This window comes from Fukomys damarensis, unplaced genomic scaffold (assembly GCF_012274545.1).
Source record: "Fukomys damarensis isolate Sample0158 unplaced genomic scaffold, DMR_v1.0_HiC HiC_scaffold_23, whole genome shotgun sequence".
NCBI classification, from domain to species: Eukaryota; Metazoa; Chordata; class Mammalia; order Rodentia; family Bathyergidae; genus Fukomys; species Fukomys damarensis.
Genome location: NW_022900935.1, coordinates 33,029,871 through 33,047,059, shown reverse-complemented (window position 1 = coordinate 33,047,059; position 17,189 = coordinate 33,029,871). Strand labels below are relative to the sequence as shown.

Sequence of the window (17,189 nt, the reverse complement as noted above, 5' to 3'; positions counted from 1 at the left end):
ATATATATATATATATATATATACATATTGTTTTTGCTAGACCCCAGAGCCACATTCAAGTTAAGCAAGCACTCTACCACTGAGCTGTATCTCTAGCCCCCTATATCACTTCTCTTTAATCTGGCTCAATATGTTTTCTATCTTTCCTTTTCCTTCTAATTGAATACAATATATGCAGTGCTCTGCCCCAAAAGCTATACATCCCGGAAACTTCATACACTAATCATCTGCATAACTACAAATACTTCCTAGCCTCACTGTTACACAGTCATCAGTTTTACGTGGCTTTGAGAAGCATTTATGTACTCTCTGGTTCTCTTGCGAATTCCATTCTTTTTACCAGGCATACTTTCAGATGCTCCCTGTTTTTTGGTCTTTTGATGTTCTCCATGTCATGTTAATGTGGAAGACTTACCTCTCTCTTCTGGTCTGGGGTCGCAGGGCTAGGTGAGGAGTGTCATGTATCTCCATGTAGCTCTGATGCTCTGTTTTATTTTCAGAGTTGGCCTTCTCCTTTTGGATTATTTACCAGGCTATTTTCCTGAAAGTCAGATAGCCAGGCCCAGGAGTGAGTGAAAGCATAGATGCTGAAGTGAGGCTTGGATGGAATCCTTTCTCCACCACTTACTGTTGTGTGACTTTAGATTTATTGCTTAATCTCTTCCTAAGTGTCATATGGTGAATGACAATAATAACGTCCCCACAGGGCAGTTATAAGGATTAACAAGAAAGTAAAAGACATCCAGCCATAATTGATCCTAACTAAATGGCGGCTGCTGTTGTTAGCATTAGTAATGTAAGGCTTTTTTTGCAAGTTACCATCATAGTTTCCAGGAAGTTTAGGGAGTTTTAAAGTCTCCGTCACATTACTTTATATTCACACCTCCCTGTTACCTTGGAGTAGTAACAAATTAAGCCGGAATCAGCTATTCACACTGAATGAATTTACAAAGCGTGCACCACGCCTGCAGCTTTAAATGCCAAAAAAGGAAGCAGAAATTGATGGAAATTGCACTTAAAGATGGTGCATAAATTACTCCAATACGCTGGACCCTTTGCCTCTAGAATCCCTTTTTCATCGATTCTAGTACTCAGGCAAATAAATAGAAGGGTATAGAGGCAAGAATTTTTTAAATATTACTTCTATTTCAAAAGAGTCATTAGTGGCAGGGGCTGGGGATATAGCTCAGTGGTTCGGCCGCCTGCTTCACAAGCACAAGGACCTGAGTTCTATCCCCCATACTAAAAAAATAAGTCATTAGAGACAAATGTGCCTTTTATGTTGCAGAGTAAACCCTGCCAGGAAAACAAACAAACAAACAAGCCAGCGCGTCTTCCAGAGTGGGAACTCACATTTGAGAGAGAATTGACATTTGGAAAGTTCAAAAATAGATACTTCAATAGATAGAACATCTGCCCACTAAAAATATGAATCAACACACAGGCTAGCCACAGTGTGAGAGTGCTGACCGGGTTATTGGGCTATTCAGTAATGCCCTATTTTTAGGGCTGTTGAGCCAGGAATAACGGGCTGGCTTCCGTGGCTCAGTTAAATACGTCAAGCAAGGACATACAGAGTACACCTCCACAGTACCTAGAAATAAGGACTTAGAATACAGAATACACTTTTCTGTGGCAAAGCAATAATGCTATACCTTTTCTTTTCTTTTATTTCATTTATTTTGCATCGGGATTGAACTCAGGACCTTGAGCTTGCAACACAGGCGGTGGAACCACTGAGCTACATCCCAGGCCCTTGCTGTACCTTTTGTAGGTGCTAGAGTTAAAGGAAAGAGTGGGGGTAATAAAAAATAAAGGGAAGTGGGTCAAGGTGATGGCAGAGATATGGATTCTCAGCAATGAGAGATTCTCACAGATAGCCTGGTAATGGATCTGTTGTTTCTTTCTCAGACCCTGAACCTCTAATCCCTATGCCGAGGAATTCCCCACTTCAGGAGATCAGCTGGGGGCAGACTCTGTCTCCTTCCCTAGAAAGCTCCATTCTCAAGGTACGACCCAGCTCAGAATGTCAGATGCTCAGGTTTTTCAGTCAGGAATTAGTGATGCAGAGAAGGAGGGAGCATGGAGAACTCTCCACAGCAAGCAGCAAAAACAGAAACATCCAGTTCCCAAGGGCAGCACAGCCAATGGTGCCAATGGGGCATCAAAGCCCACTCCTAGCACAGGTACAAGCTACAGCGTTTGGAGTGCAAAGGCATGGTGGCCACAGTGGCTTTGACAGAGTCTGCCCTGCCCCCCAGAGCCTCTGGCCCTGGCTTCTCATGCAGTCTTCCTGGTTCCTACCCATTCTGTAGATCTGCTCCTTCTGGCTTCTTGCTAAGCCTGTGAGCTGGCCAACTCCTTCTAGTCATTTTGTTTCAGTTGCCCTAAGGCAATGAACATACAGTTAGTTAGCATCAAACCCAGATCCAGAACTCCAAGTTTAGTGTGCTTGCCCCACATGGTACAGCCACACAGAGGAGAGAGGGTACCTGTGGACATGGCCCTCTGTCCTTGACATGCCCTTCAGCCCTTTCCTGCCCAGAGGTCACCACTGCCATGACCTATCTCCCAAATTGGGTGATGAGGAAAGACTGGGAGGTAAAAGAATGACCTCTGAGGAGGAGAGTTCCTTTGAGAAGTTTACTCTGCAGAAAAAAAAGTGGGGGAGCTATAAGTTCTTGGAGAAATGGGGTTCACGGAGAATTCTTTAGGATACACAGGGTTGAGTGGCCTTACATGCAAAAGAGAAAATACACAGAAATAAAGCAATTTCAAAGGTACTTCTCACTTTTCTTTCATCTCACCTACCTGTCCATTCATCCACAAAGCTAGCCTTGGGGATGAGCTGTCTTGAACAGCTCAGCTTCTGATCCACTGGGAGGGACATGTTTATATTTCAGGCCCTGCCAAAGAATCCGGGATGAGGGTGTCCTGCTACAAAGGTGCATCCTGGGAAGACCCAGAGAGCTAAGGCAGCTCTTGCCTTTCTTTTCCTTTCTTTTTTAGGGTGTTTTCTGGTTTGGGGTTTTGGTGGGGGCTGTAACAGAGATTAAACACAGGGCCTTTGCACTGAGCTATACTCAGCCTTTTTTCTTCCCCTGAGATAAAGGCTTGCTAAGTGACATTGCCTGTAGTGACATTGTCTAATCTCAGCCTGAACTTGCAGTCCTCCTGTCTCAGCCTCCCAGAGTGCTAAGTAGGATACTGCCCCTCAGTTCTTGTGCACTTTTTGCCATCATTCTTGCCACTTTGTGAAGCAGTTTGGAAGTCCTCTTTCTTCAGCGTCTTCACAAGATGTGATAAAAAATACAGCAAATGCTGTTGCCCGGTACCATCGAAAGGAGTCAACACATCACAGGTGTCTTCGTCCACCTTATTCAATGGATCTGGCACTGTGGGACTTCTTGTTTTTCCCCAAAGTCAAACTGATTATTAAAGGTAAACATTTCAGACACCGAGGGCAGCCACAAAAGAGCAACATTCATGAAAGGAGATTTGCAACCAATGCCTTCTTTATCCACAGCATGTCAGCAGTGAAGAGGTGGTGGGAACCGTGAAGAGGCCAAAACACAATCTTCAGGCTGTTGGTCAAAGCATATACGACAACTGTCCAGTCCAACCCTGCTACCTCTTATGACAAGAGCACTTGGGAAGAAACCATCCATATTGCTTCTCAACTGTGCCTCAAACCCAAATCGACATCCAGAGCACAGAAACTTGTTAATCAAGAAGCCAGAAACCATATGCTCAGTTGTTTTGTTCTGCTGGGTTTTTTGAGACAGGGTCTCGTTCTACAGTTCGCGCTGGCCTTGATCTTACTGTGCAGCTCAGGCTGGCCTTGAATTCTCAGTGATACTCCTGTCTCAGCCTTCTAAGTGCTGGGATTACAGGTGTGTACCACCATGCCTAGCCATATGCTGTTTTAAAGAAATAGTAATTGTGAAAACGTACAAGGACTCCAAAAGAGTACTGTTGATTATGTGTAAAACATGCAACAGAACAGCTAACATGGTAAAAGTAGAAGCTCTCTGTTAGCACAGAAGAACATTTCTACCACTCCTAGAAGTAAACTCAGCCTGAAGATAACCAGAGAAAAAGACTCTTAAGTCCTAATAGGCCTAAATCATGATATGTCTAGTTCCAAAGGCAAGAGCCCTGAGTTGATTTCAGAATCCCAAAAGAATCCAAAGGTGGACTTTAGAAACGTCTTCACTCTAAAAGTAGGACTTTGAAAATAAGAACTATCTACTCCGATTTCTGAAACTATAGTTGGTAAAACAACTTTTTAAACTTTTATTTATTCTTTGAATAATTACAACTTGTTTCCGGAATAAAAAGGAAAGAGAGAACTCCTAGAACTGCTTCAGAAAGTGGCAAGGAGGATGGGACAAGTGTGTTGGAAATGAGGGAGGAGTATTTTGAGAAGGACTGATGTGGCAGTGTGTCTTCTACTGTAATAAAATGTTTTAAACATCGAGTCACTGTATTTTTTTAATCATGTCGCATATATATCTGGAGAAATAATGAGCAAACCATCAAGAGGAAGTCGGATCCATGTGTTGAGCAGTATTGAATCAACATAATTGGTGGAAGTGGTTCAGGGCAGAAATGACATTTCATCTCTCCTAAAACTTTCCTTTGTCAGGGTTGCCAGCGTCAATGGCAGTGTTCTTCTTCATAGTTCGGTATAGCCCATACTCTCGTGCTTTCTTCTATGATGCTGACAAGTACCTTTTCTTGCCTCTTATTCATAAGTAATGGCCAGACTATCTCAGACTTTCCTTTTTCCTGAAAGGAAATGCTGGTGGTGGCAGTTTAAAACTCATAAGTTGCCCTTTTTAAAAATTCCACTTCTGATTGATCTGGCACCTTGTTGTAACTGACAAGTAGTTGTTGTAGGTGTGATTTTATTATTTTTGAGACAAGAGAGCTGTAGTAAGACATAAACTCTATTAAGACTGATGGTTTGCTTCACATTGTACCTGAAAGTAAGCTTAGTCATGGAAAAAGCAATCATTCACACCTCCTCCGAATAATAAAAATAGCACCTGAGCAAATGAGCAGATGGAGGTGGATAAAAAGATGTACAGTCCTTTCCAAGTTTACCTTGGGCAGCTTTGGTCTGGCTTTTCAGATTCTCTGAAAGCTGTTTCTTAAGCCCTCCTTGACAGTTTCTTTTCTTTTTTTTTTTTTTTTTTTTTTTTTTTTTTTTTTTTTGTACTGGGGATTGCACTTGGGACCTCACACTTGCAAGGCAGGCAGCAGAACCACTGAGCTAAATCCCCAGCCTGCCAGGTTCTTCACTGAATCCCGTAACAAATCAGCAGTCCTATTTCTGAGCCTTTTTTTGGAACACCCATCTAAACAAGGACTCAGGAATACATCAAAGCCTTTCCTTCCTCCCCTCTTTTGTTTGCAGACTATTTAGCACGCATCTGTGTTCAGGGCACTGGGGTAGAGGTTAATCCAGTTGAGAGCTGCTTGGTACACACTGGGTGAGGCTGACAGATTCACCAATGAGCATCACTGAAGATACACTTGTAGCCTAACCCCTGCCAGTAACAAAGGTGATCTTTTCACTTCTGTCTCTCCGATTTTATTATAGATATTAAAATGGAAGGGAGAACCTAGGGGAGGGAGGGGATTGTTGTTTATTATGAGGTGAAGGTTAGGGGGACCTTGATACCCAACACTGAGCCTATGGAGACAAGGCCAGGGGTTACAGAGCAGAGTCCCAGTTCTAAGAGTTTAGACCCTAAAGAAGGGAGACAGCTGATAAACAAAGCAGAAAAGTTAAATTCAGATAATGGCAGACGCTTGGGAGAAAATGAACTAAGGAGTAACATAGAGTAAGAGTGGAGGGGAATGCTTTAGATAGGGGCTGAGGGGAAGCTCCTCTGAAGAGGGGGCATTGAAGTGAGCCTGAATGATGATAGGACGCATGGACGAGAGATGCGAACCAGCAATGTGACATCCCTACAGTGGGCCAGCGCACAAGGCCTGCCAGGAAAGACTGTTGGCCTCAGCTTCAGGAATAAGATTAAGAATGAGATGAGGTCAGAGAGATAGGCAGAGAGCAGAGGCCCTAAGGTGAAGAATTTGGATTTTCTTCTAAGTGATGCCCAAAGGGATTTGAAGTAAGAGATCAGACATAATATGATTTACATTTTTTAAGCTTTTTATTTATAGCTCCACAGAAGTTTCAAGAAATGTATAGACTGGTCTTATAAATCCTTCACCTTCCTCCCCAATGATAGTAGCTTTCATAACTAGAGTATAGTATCAGGAGCACGCAAGTGACATGGCTGATATCCAGTTATTCAGACCTCTCCAGCTGTGCATGTGCTCATTTGCAGTGTGTGTGTGTGTGTGTGTGTGTGTGTGCATGTGCGTGTAGTTTGCAGAAATTATATGACATGTGCGCCTTCCCATAATCACCACCACAATCAAGATGCCAACTGTTCCATCCCAGTAAAGCTCCACCATGCAGTCACTTTAACCTTATTCCCCTAAATCCCCACCCCTAGAAACCACCAATTGTTTCCCATCTCTATAATTACAACATTCTAAGAGCAGTGCACAAATGAAATCATACAATTGTCTTTCGAAGCTGCTTCCTTTTTTTAATCAGCAGAATTTCCTTACAATCCATTTAACTTGTTGCTTATATCAATAACTCATTCCTTTCGGTTGCTGAGTAGTATCTCACAGCAGGGATGTACCGCTGTTTAACTATTCCCTCACCCAAGGACGTCTAGGTTGTTTCTAGTTTGGGGCTATTATAAATAATATGAAGGCCAGCGATTTAGCTTCAGTGGTTCCACCACCTGCCTCGCAAGTGCAAGGTCCTGAGTTTGATCCCTGTTACCAAACAACAAGAAAAAGAACATTCATGTGCAGAGTTTTATATGAACATACATTTTTATCTCCTGTGTGATTACTGCATTGTGTGGTGAGTGCATTTTTAGTTTGAAAAGAAACTGCTATTTTCCAGGATGGCTGTATCATTTTGTATTCCCCCCAGTAATGTGTCATTAGTCATTAGTTTTTCTTACTCTCTTGCTGTGTAGCCCAGGCTGCCCTTGAACTTGCAATCCTCCTGCATTAGCTTCTTGAACGCCGGGGTTACAGACATGTGCCACTTCATCTGGCTTATGTATCCCTTTTTTAGTAAAATATCTCCACATGTTCTTCACCTATTTTCTAATTAGATTCTTTATTTTTACTGTTGAATTTTAAGGAAACTTTCTGTATTCTAGATGCAAGCCACTGTTTGGACATCTGGTATTTTACAAATATTTTCTCCCATTTTACAGGTTTTCACCTTTGATTCCGAGTCTTTAATTTTGATAGGGTCAGGCCAGGGATTTAGCTCAGTGGTTCTGCTGCCTTGTGCTACCTTGCAAGCGCAAGGTCCCAAGTTCAATCCCCAGTACCAAAAAAAACAAAAAAAACAAAAAACAAACAAATAAAAAAACCAACAATAACAAAAACAAACCCAAACCATGTGATAAATTCCCTTGCATAATTTTGATGGGGTCCAATTTACCATAGTTTTTCTTTTTGTAAAGTGCTTTTAGGGTCAAGTCTAAGATATTTTCACTGTGTCAGAGATCCCTAAGATTTTCTGCTTTTTCTAAGCACATTGTTTTGTGTTTTCATTTAAATATTCGCTCTACTTTTGAGTTAACTCTGTAAACATTAGGCCAAGGGTTTTGTGGTGGTGGTGGTGGTGGTTCCCCTGTGGGTGTCCAATTGTTCTAGCACCACTTGTTGGGAAGATTGGCTTCCTCCACTGAGTTGCTTTTGTATCTTTGTCAAAAATCATTTGAGCATAGCTGTATGAGTCTCATTCTGTTCCACTGACCCATGAGTCTATCTGTCTGCCAGTACCACGCTGCACTGATGATTACAGTTACAGAGTAAACTTGCTATTAAGTGGGGTGATTCCTTCCATGTCATTCTTCCTTTTCAAACTTGTCTGCACTATTTTAGATCTTTTATCTTGCCATATTCTTTTAGAAGAAGCATCTCGAATCTACTCAGCAATCTGGCTGGGAATTTGATAGGAATTGTGTTAACCCTCTAGATAAACTTGAAAAGAATTGATACCGTCACTGTGTGGAGTATTGCAATAAATAAACACAGTATGTGAACTTAGATTTTGTTTCTTTCATCCATCTTTTACAATTTTGGGGTCATATATGTTTTGCTAAATTTAGGCTTAACTATTTTGCTTTCTTTGGAGCTGTTTAAATGGTATTGTGTTTTCAATATCAGTTCCTACATAGTCCTTTTTAGTATATGGACTTTTGTGTGTATTCATCTTCTACTGTCTGTCCTTGTGGGACTTATTAGGTACAAGAGGCTTTTGTTTTGTGAGGTTTTTTTGGTAGAGGCCTTCAAGTTGTCTATATAGACATCTGTGTCCTCTATCGGGATAAGTGCTCACTTTGGCAGCACATATACATAAAGCAGTACAAAGTGATTCTACCTTTCCATCTGTATACCATGTGCTTTCTTTATTCCTGGTACTGGCTAGACTCTGCAGTACTGTGTTGAATAAGAGTGGTAAGTGTGGGTATACTTCCTTGTTTCTGAACTTGGAAAAATATTTCATCTTTCACCATTTAGTATAAAGTTACCTGTAGATGTATTTGGGGGAATTTTTTTGTATGTTCCCTGTATAAAGCCTCTTTTCCCACTTTTATGAAAGTTTTCACAAATGGATATTGAATATTGTCAAATGTTTCTTTTCCATCATGTAACAAAGTGAATTTTCTTCTTTAGCCTGTTATTCTGGATAATTCTGCATGATTTTTAAATATTGAACCAGCCTTTCATCTCTGAAATAAACTCCCTTTAGTCATTATGTACATAATATATATATTATACAATATATTAACATTGTCAAATTCAAATTACTAATATTTTGTTGATTATTTTTGCTTCTAAGTTCATGAGCTATATTAATTGACTGACATTTTCCAAATATTATCCTGATTTTCTGTGGAGAATTAATGGTAGCTGGGAAACTAATTAGAAAACTAATTGAAACTGGTCATCGTGGCACATACTTGTCACCCCAGCTACTCAGGACGCTGAGGCAGTGTGATCACAAGTTCAAGACCAGCATGGGCGGTATAGTAAGACACTGTCTCAAACTTTAAAAAAAGTAATTTTAAATGGCTAAGAATGTAACTCAATGGTAGGCCATTTTATTTTATCTCACTATGTTATACTTAGAACCTAACCTATGGTACATACACAATGGATATTTATCAATGATATTGGCAGTGAAGTAGAACAGGGCTATTTGATGATGACCCTTAAGTAAAAGGAGCTGGAGAAAATATACTTCTCTTTCAATCCATGCAAAAAGAAAGAATTTCTATTGGGAAAAAAACACAAGAATCATTTCTTTGTGAATTTTTTTTTAATCTGGCAGGGATTTGCTGGTTATTTTTTTTAAAACTTATCTTCTTGCCCCAAATGTACACACATTTTCATCCTCTTTACAAGACACTGCTTTCCAAGTACCAGCACAGTGGTGTGCTAGTAAATGTTTGCCAACTGACTCCCAAACAAGTAAACTGATTTGTAGCGTCTACCATTTTTTGTGGAGTTATACTTTCATGGGCAATTTAAAGTTATCAGTCTTCTGTTGCTAAACACAGAGATGGGTGCACTGTAGTACATTTTAAAAATACCTACATTAGACATAACTAACTTCAACATATTGTTGTTGACAGATAGTTGAGGGTTCTTTTGCTCAATTTCAGATAGAAATCATAAATAAGCAAAATACAACTCTGCTAGCAGCCCTGATGCCATCCAGCACCAGCTAGTGCCCAATCCCAACAGTCGATACAGTAGCCTGCTGATCCCTGCTGCTGCCAGCTGCTGCCTTTCACCAGATTGTTCTGGGTACCAGAAGGAGACTCTGTGCAGCACTGGTCTCTGTCACTGATCACCATTGGCTGCTGGTTTCTGTATTTATTGCTTTCTTCTAAAGTGACTGCTGTAAATCACAAGTGGATTTACAGGTTCATCAGAGTAAGTCTTTAACAATCCACCAGAGGGAGTCCACCAGGAGGTATGAGGGGAGCGCTGCTTATGTAACAGCTGCAGGCCTGTTATCGGTCCAGGTGGAAACAAGAGATTGGATTTGTTTGATAAACAGCTGTCAAATCTCTGGGGAAAATGACAGGGACAAAACTGGGGAATCTTCAGGAGGGCTAGCTGTTCAGCGCAGCTCATTGGGGATTGGAGATGTTTGGAATGTTAATAATCTCTTCTCCTTTGATCTTAACCACGTCAGTGTACCCCTCCTTCTTCAAAGAGGCAGCAGAGTCTGAAGTGACAGGAGCAGGGGAGGGGCACTGTGCTGAGCTGCACTTCTGTTAGAGTGGCCATGAGCAGGTGACCACTAAATAACCATGGAGAAAACAAGGCAAGTTGTCCCAGTCCATTGGAGGGGAGGCTAAAGGGTAGAGAGGAGGCCTAAGGAGAAGATGGGGAGGGGTGTGGCAGCAGTTGGCCAAGCTACACCCTGCTCTTGTTCTGGCCAGAACAAAAAACAAAGAGGAAGAATCAGATGCTTCTCATCTATCTCATGGTTACAAAAGTGGTAAAATATTAAGGGGTGTTGAAATTTCAGAATGCATTATTGGTTCTGAATGTGTGTACTTTATTTAAGTATAAGCTCGTATAATTCAATTTTATACTGGCTGTGTTTATAAGCTAGCTTACAAATTTCCTACAAGTTTTACAATTGGCCCCACGAGATGGCATACATTCCCTCCCTTACGTCACTGACTACAAAATCCCAGATGGGGGCCAACTGTGACAAACCAGGCCTACAGTCAGACAGCGGGGAGAGAGTAAAGTTGATTCTTGCTAATTGACCCCCAAATCCCTCCTCCAGCTCTGCAGAACAACTATGGGACTTGCTGAAAGATTCTGCATCATAACATTACAAGTTAGCTGACCCAACACCTATTCTTAACCTCCCTTTGTCCCTTCTCTGCTTTATCATAAAGGCTGGAAAAGTCAAACACTCATTTTCTCAATGTCATTTTCCATGTCGTTGAGTTGCCAATGAGACCTAAGAAGTGGTAAGGGATACAGTGTGATCTGGAAAAGCTTTTTACTTTCCTGATTAAAAATATGGATCTCTTGCCCATCTTCCCTGTCTCAGACATGACTAGGATGTCTAGAGCTCAGTAGCTATTCTGAAGTCATGAGGCAACAGACATGAAGAAAAAGCAGAGGATTGAAGAGCTCCTGGCCATGAGGTCAGGGGGCCCCCATTTTAACACGTGACTCAGCAGTTTCCAACATCAGACTTACTGTTATGTGAGGGGGGAGACTTTAGTTTTTTTTTCAAGTTCTTATGTTGACTGTTCTGTAATTTATAACCAAGGTCATTTCTATCCTATATACATACATGTTTCATCTGTTCTGGGTTCCACTGCATTAAAGACTGAAAGAGAATAAGAGGAAAAGCAAGTGACATACTGAGCACGGGTGGTTTTCACACTTCATTCTCTTTAAGTTTCACAACACTATAAGAGATGATATTTGCAACAGTGTATAATTTATCATGGCACATCATGCCACATTTTTAAGGAAGACTTGACAGCACTGCAGTTATGTGGACCTTGAAAAATTAATTGCAGTGTAAATTTGTAAAGGTTTGAACACTTACCCCTCTGCAGCAAATTAAAAGTACATCACACATCAGGCCAGGGATTTAGCTTAGTATAACCGTGCTTGCCTCGCAAGTGTGAGGTCTTGAGTTTGATCCCTGGTACCAAAAACAAGAGCAACAACAACAAAAAAAGTACATCACGCAGACTGCTAACTTGGATAAATTGGATACAAACTGCATGCTGATGGATGTAGCATTCGTACCTACCTCTGCCAAGCAACTAGGAAACCTCAGTTTGATTTCAGATGTTCAGAAACACCTTTCCTTTTATCAAAGTTTGCCTGGGTTTCAAGGAGATTAAGAAAAGCTCTTTCCCCCTTGGGCTGGACGGGCATCTACTAGGCACAAGAAGGTCCTTTGGTGTGGGCTGGTCTTCTCTCTCTCCAGCAAGTTAGTCACTTGTGCTTGCCATGTGCCCTAGTTACTTTCTCATAACTGAGGACACAACCCTCAACATCCACAATTTAAAGGAGGAAAGGTTTATTTTGACTCACATTTGTAGAAGTTTCAGTTTGTAGTCAGCTGGGTCCAAGGCAGGGTGGCAAGACAAAGGGGCATCACAGAGGATAAACAGTCCATGACATGGAGGCAGGGAACAGAGGCAGACATCAAGAGAGGTGTATGGTAGAGAAAGACCCAGGCCATTCCCCAGTTACACACCACTTCTAACCAGATACCACTCCTAACATCAACCCACCACCACAACCTCATCACCTTCCCAAAGCCCCACCTATGAGCTCGTGAGATTTTGGGGGATAGCTATATATACATAGCTACGTATAATAGCAGGGTTCTAGAATTCTCCTGGTGAGAGTCAGGAGGGAAGGCAAGGAGAAGACTGCACTCCCAGAGCCCAAACAGCCAACTGGGACTCGAAGTCACCGGCTTTTACCATTTAGGGAAGGAGGCGGCTTCCCTGTCATGAGTCATCAGGACTCTGGATGCCAGTGGTACTTGAACACTCCACCCATCCTCTCAGAGGAGATTTCTGTCTATCCTACCAGATTACTACTTCTTTAAGGGTAAAGCGTAGCTTATTGAATCCATAAACTATGAAGAAAAGTCAAATGGACTCAGTCCTGCCACTTACTATTTGATCTGAAATAGTTACTTAAATTGCATTCTATTATGTTATCTGAGGCCCTTACTGGTTTTCTAAAAAGTATATCTCCCTTGTCAACAGGAGAGGTCATGAGATTCAGTATAAACAAATCATGGTGCCCACTGTCCTTGTCATAGATATGGACAGCAGAGGGCCTGGCTATGCTGGGCGATCAGAGGTCCTCTCCGGGATTTCTCTAGGTGGGGCTGGCTACCTCCCCCTCAGGCTGCAAGGTGATGGTGGGGGAGTGGAATGCAAACTGAAACTGTGTAAATTTGACTATAAAAGGAATGAATAGATTTAGTAAACACTGAGGGGGGGGGCATTGTTGGTTTCAACCTTCCAAGCTTCTGTTACATAACCCAACCAATACTCCTTTTCCTTTAAGAAAGTTTGAGTTCAGTTTGTTACATACAGCCAGAGTCCCGAGGCCATCGGTGAGCAGGAATAGTAATATCCACTCCTAAGAACTTGTGAAGAAACAGTAACATGTACCCAAGAACCTAGCTTGTGAAGACCGCATCTCAGCAGACACCATTTATTTGTCCATGGGTCATTATCACCAAGAAACATTCATTACACAGGCTGTTATTAGAGTGGGTTTTTTTTTCTTTTTTGAGGATGAAAAAATGATGAAATGATTTGAGAAATGCTTGGTTACAGAAATTCTTTCCCAAGGGACTCTTCAGAATCTCCACTCTTCTAATTTGCATCAAGAATTCCTAAGTAGGCAAAGTCATATGACCACAAACCATATGATGGAGAGATCTTATGAACACATTTAGGGAACTGCCCTCTCCACAGCTAAATCAGGAGCTGCCCTAGGACAAACACTGCTGCAATGACAGTCTAACGGCCATCACCCAAGTTCCTTTTCTACCTGAGCACAAATCTGACAGGTTCTACCCCAGTTCCGTTACTAGCCTGGATTTGAAAACTACCTCCTCCTTAAGCCTTGATTTCTTCATTTGTGAGGGGTAATATTAGATTCCATGACCTTTAAGAACTCATCGAACTACGTCATTCTTTTTCTATAGGATTAAAGAAAGTTCTAGAAGGATTGGATGTAGTGTATGAACACTGGACTTAGGAGAAACAAGAAAGGTCTAGGTACTGAGTGAGGAAAAAGTGAGTAGAAATGGTATATTGCAAAGCCTGTAATCCCAGCCACTCTGCAAGCTGAGGACATGGGATCATAAATTGAGTCAACCTGGGCAATTTATGAAAAACTTGCCTCAAAATAAAAACATAAAATGGAATGGAGATGTGTTCAGCACTCCAATCCCCAGTATCCGGCGGGGTGGGGGAGAAATGATATAATAGTGTTCTGCAGTACAGGTCTACAAGGGTCACTAGTTCCAGCTCAGCTTTTTGGAGATTTGATTCCAATATTCTAGCAAGAACAATCTTTGGCTTACCTCGACTTTCTTAAACTGACATTTTTTCTGTAAATGCTCAAAGACCAAGAAAACCAGATAAAAAGATTCCACAATTCAGATCTCCAGGCTCCTGAATAAGAAAGTGCATTTCTTACTTCCTCAGTTCTGATTTTACTGAGACAGCTGTGAATTGAACCTTCTTCTCTCTGTCTTTAACTAACAGGAAACTTTCTTAGAGCGTTTAGTGAGTGTAAGTGAAATAATGAAGGGGGAAGTCCTTTGAAAACTGTGAAGCACTTCACAAATATTTTATTTTTATTATTCATACCATTTAAAGTATAATTTTGGCTTCACCACAGACATTACTTCAGGCAAGCAATTCATCAGCTCCACCCTTCATATAAAATGAATGCAGTAAGAAATGGGAGAGATTAACTAGAAAATGAGGGTGGATGCCTTTGAAAATTGAGGGTCATTGCAATGCTTACTAATTAATAGTTACTGTACAATTGTGAGGTTTTAAATAGCTCTGCATTGGAGCAGAAGAACCCAGAGCACCACGCTACTTTTTCACTTGATGCCATTTGATTTAGTCCATTAGCTCCACCAACCTATAATTAGCACAACACCCTGGAAAATTAATCTAGACTGGTGACTCAACATCAGGGAAATGAAACAGACTTCTCAATAATGTTAGAATTAAACTGAACCCTCAGGGCTAGGTCCTCCTGGCTTCAGGGGGTACTAAAAGCCCTGGTCCCTGATTTTTCAGCTAAATATAGAAGAGTCAGTCCATCTTCCTCTTCCTACTTCAGCCATTGGATTTCAGCTGCTATCAAGGTAAACATATTCCATACCAGGATTTTCAGTCAATTATAGAATAGGGAACAGAATGTCAAGCTGTTACATTATTTCTTACAAAAATGTGGCTTTGGAGTCATGCATGGTGGCTCATGACTGTAACCTTAGCACTCTTAGAGGCTGAGGCAGGAGATTGCTATGAGTTTGGAGCCAGCCTGGGTCACACATTGAGTTTAAGGCAGCTTGCACTACATAGTGAGACCCTATCTAACAAATAATTAAATAAGTTGCTTTGGAGATGCTAAACCTTATAATGTAATTAAGATAAACTACTCACATCTCTCTCCGGCAGAGATTCTGGGGTCAACCTGAGCAGGAGGTTCTAAAGGCTAGATTGGCAGAAGAAATTATGGGCTGGAATCTGAGCTTGGATCTTATATGTTCCCCAAAGTCCATGTACTGAAGGTTTGGTTTCCATCCTTTGGTGCAATTGGGAAGTGGTGGAACACTTAGGAGGCAGAGCTTAGGGGAAGAAGTTAGATCCTTAAGGGCAAGCTCTTGGAGGGAATGCTGGGACCCTGGTGCAATCCCTTCTCCCTCTTTGCTTCCCAGTGAAGCAAAGACAGCTTTGCTCCCTGCCATGATGATCTGCCTCACCACAAGGCCCAAAAGCAGTGGAGCCCGCTGACCATGGGTTGCAATCTCTGACACTGGGAGCCAAAAAAAACCATCACTCCTTGTAAGCGTACTCTCTCAGGATTTTGTCACAGCAATGGGAAGATAACACACACACACACACACACACACACACACACACACACACACACACAGTCTGAGCATGCTCAGAGCCCATTGAGAAAGGTGTTCAACAGACAGAAAGGGGAGTAAAAAGTTACTAAAGTTGTGCAAATCAAAAGCAATATGGAAGACTGGGAAATGGAGCCACCTATCCTAGGAGATGGAGCAAGTGAGGCAAAGTAGGGGTATAAATGGACAATGTGTGCTTGGGGAACTTCTCCCCAGATGAGCTTTGCTTTCCTCAACTGGCATAAATGAGTAGGTGAGCATACAGAGCTATTTAAAGGCCAGGAGATAGGTCATCAGAAAATGTCCTAGTTATTTTCTTGTTACTGAGACAAAATACCTGACACCCAAAGTTAAAGGAGGAAAGATTTATTTAGCTCATTTTGTAGAGGTTTCAGTCCATAATTGGCTGGCACCAAGGCAGGGTGGTGTGGCAGTCACGCATTGCAAAGGAGAAACAGTTCATGGCAGGCAGAAGGTAGCAAAATAAGCAAGGGATGAACACAGCTCTTTCTGTCTCTTATATCTTATCCAGAATACTTAGGGCAGGTAGCACTCACTCCCTTCATTCTAATGCCCTGGATACTACATTACACCACAAATCAGTCCCAGAGCCACACACTCTAGATCCAGCTACCTCTGAAAAAGCCCCACCTATGACCACATGAGGCTTTGGGGGGACATCTAGACCCAAGCCATAACAGAGAAATAAGTGTCTCTTTTGATCGTTTTCTTTTTTGTAAAATATTTTTATTTTCCAGATTAAATAGCTCCAGTATCTTTTATCAATGCTTATCAGCTTTAACTATTTTGTTTCCAACTGTATGCATGTGGTATGATTGTGGAAGTCTGGAGGAATTTTCCCAGTCACTTCTAAACTCTTCTAATGCCAAAGTCATTACCTTCCCTCTGGTCCAACCCTGACTTTGGAAATACTATTTTTTTGGTCACCTAGGCTTAAAATTTGGCAGTATTTCCTTTGCCTTGATCATCAGGTCCAAGTGCTGAATCCTGAAGAATACATCTAACTTCTGCAAGCTTTTAATTCTCACCCAATTGATGCTTATTTGATTTCTCACTATCTTTGCTCAACATTGTACTAGAGGTTCTAACCAGGGTGATTAGGCAAGAAAAATAAATAAAAGGAATCCATTTTGGAGAGAAAAAAGTAAAACTATCCACAGATAAGATGCCCTTGCATATAAATCCTAAGGAATCCACTAAAATCCTTAGAATAAGTTCAGTAAGTTTGCAGTTAAAACATCAATATATAAAATTGTATTGTGTTTTCTACAGTTGCAAAAAAAATCCAAACATAAATTAAGAAAACAACTCCACTTATGAAAAAACATCAAATGGAGTAAAATATTCAGAAACAAATTTAGCA

At 41.3% G+C, this 17,189-nt stretch overlaps 1 pseudogene; it reads left to right on the top strand.

The window, feature by feature from the left end:
- The first annotated feature begins 1,931 nt into the window (after window positions 1-1,931).
- Window positions 1,932-4,235, top strand: LOC117287318 (annotated as a pseudogene).
- The last annotated feature ends 12,954 nt before the right edge of the window (window positions 4,236-17,189 follow it).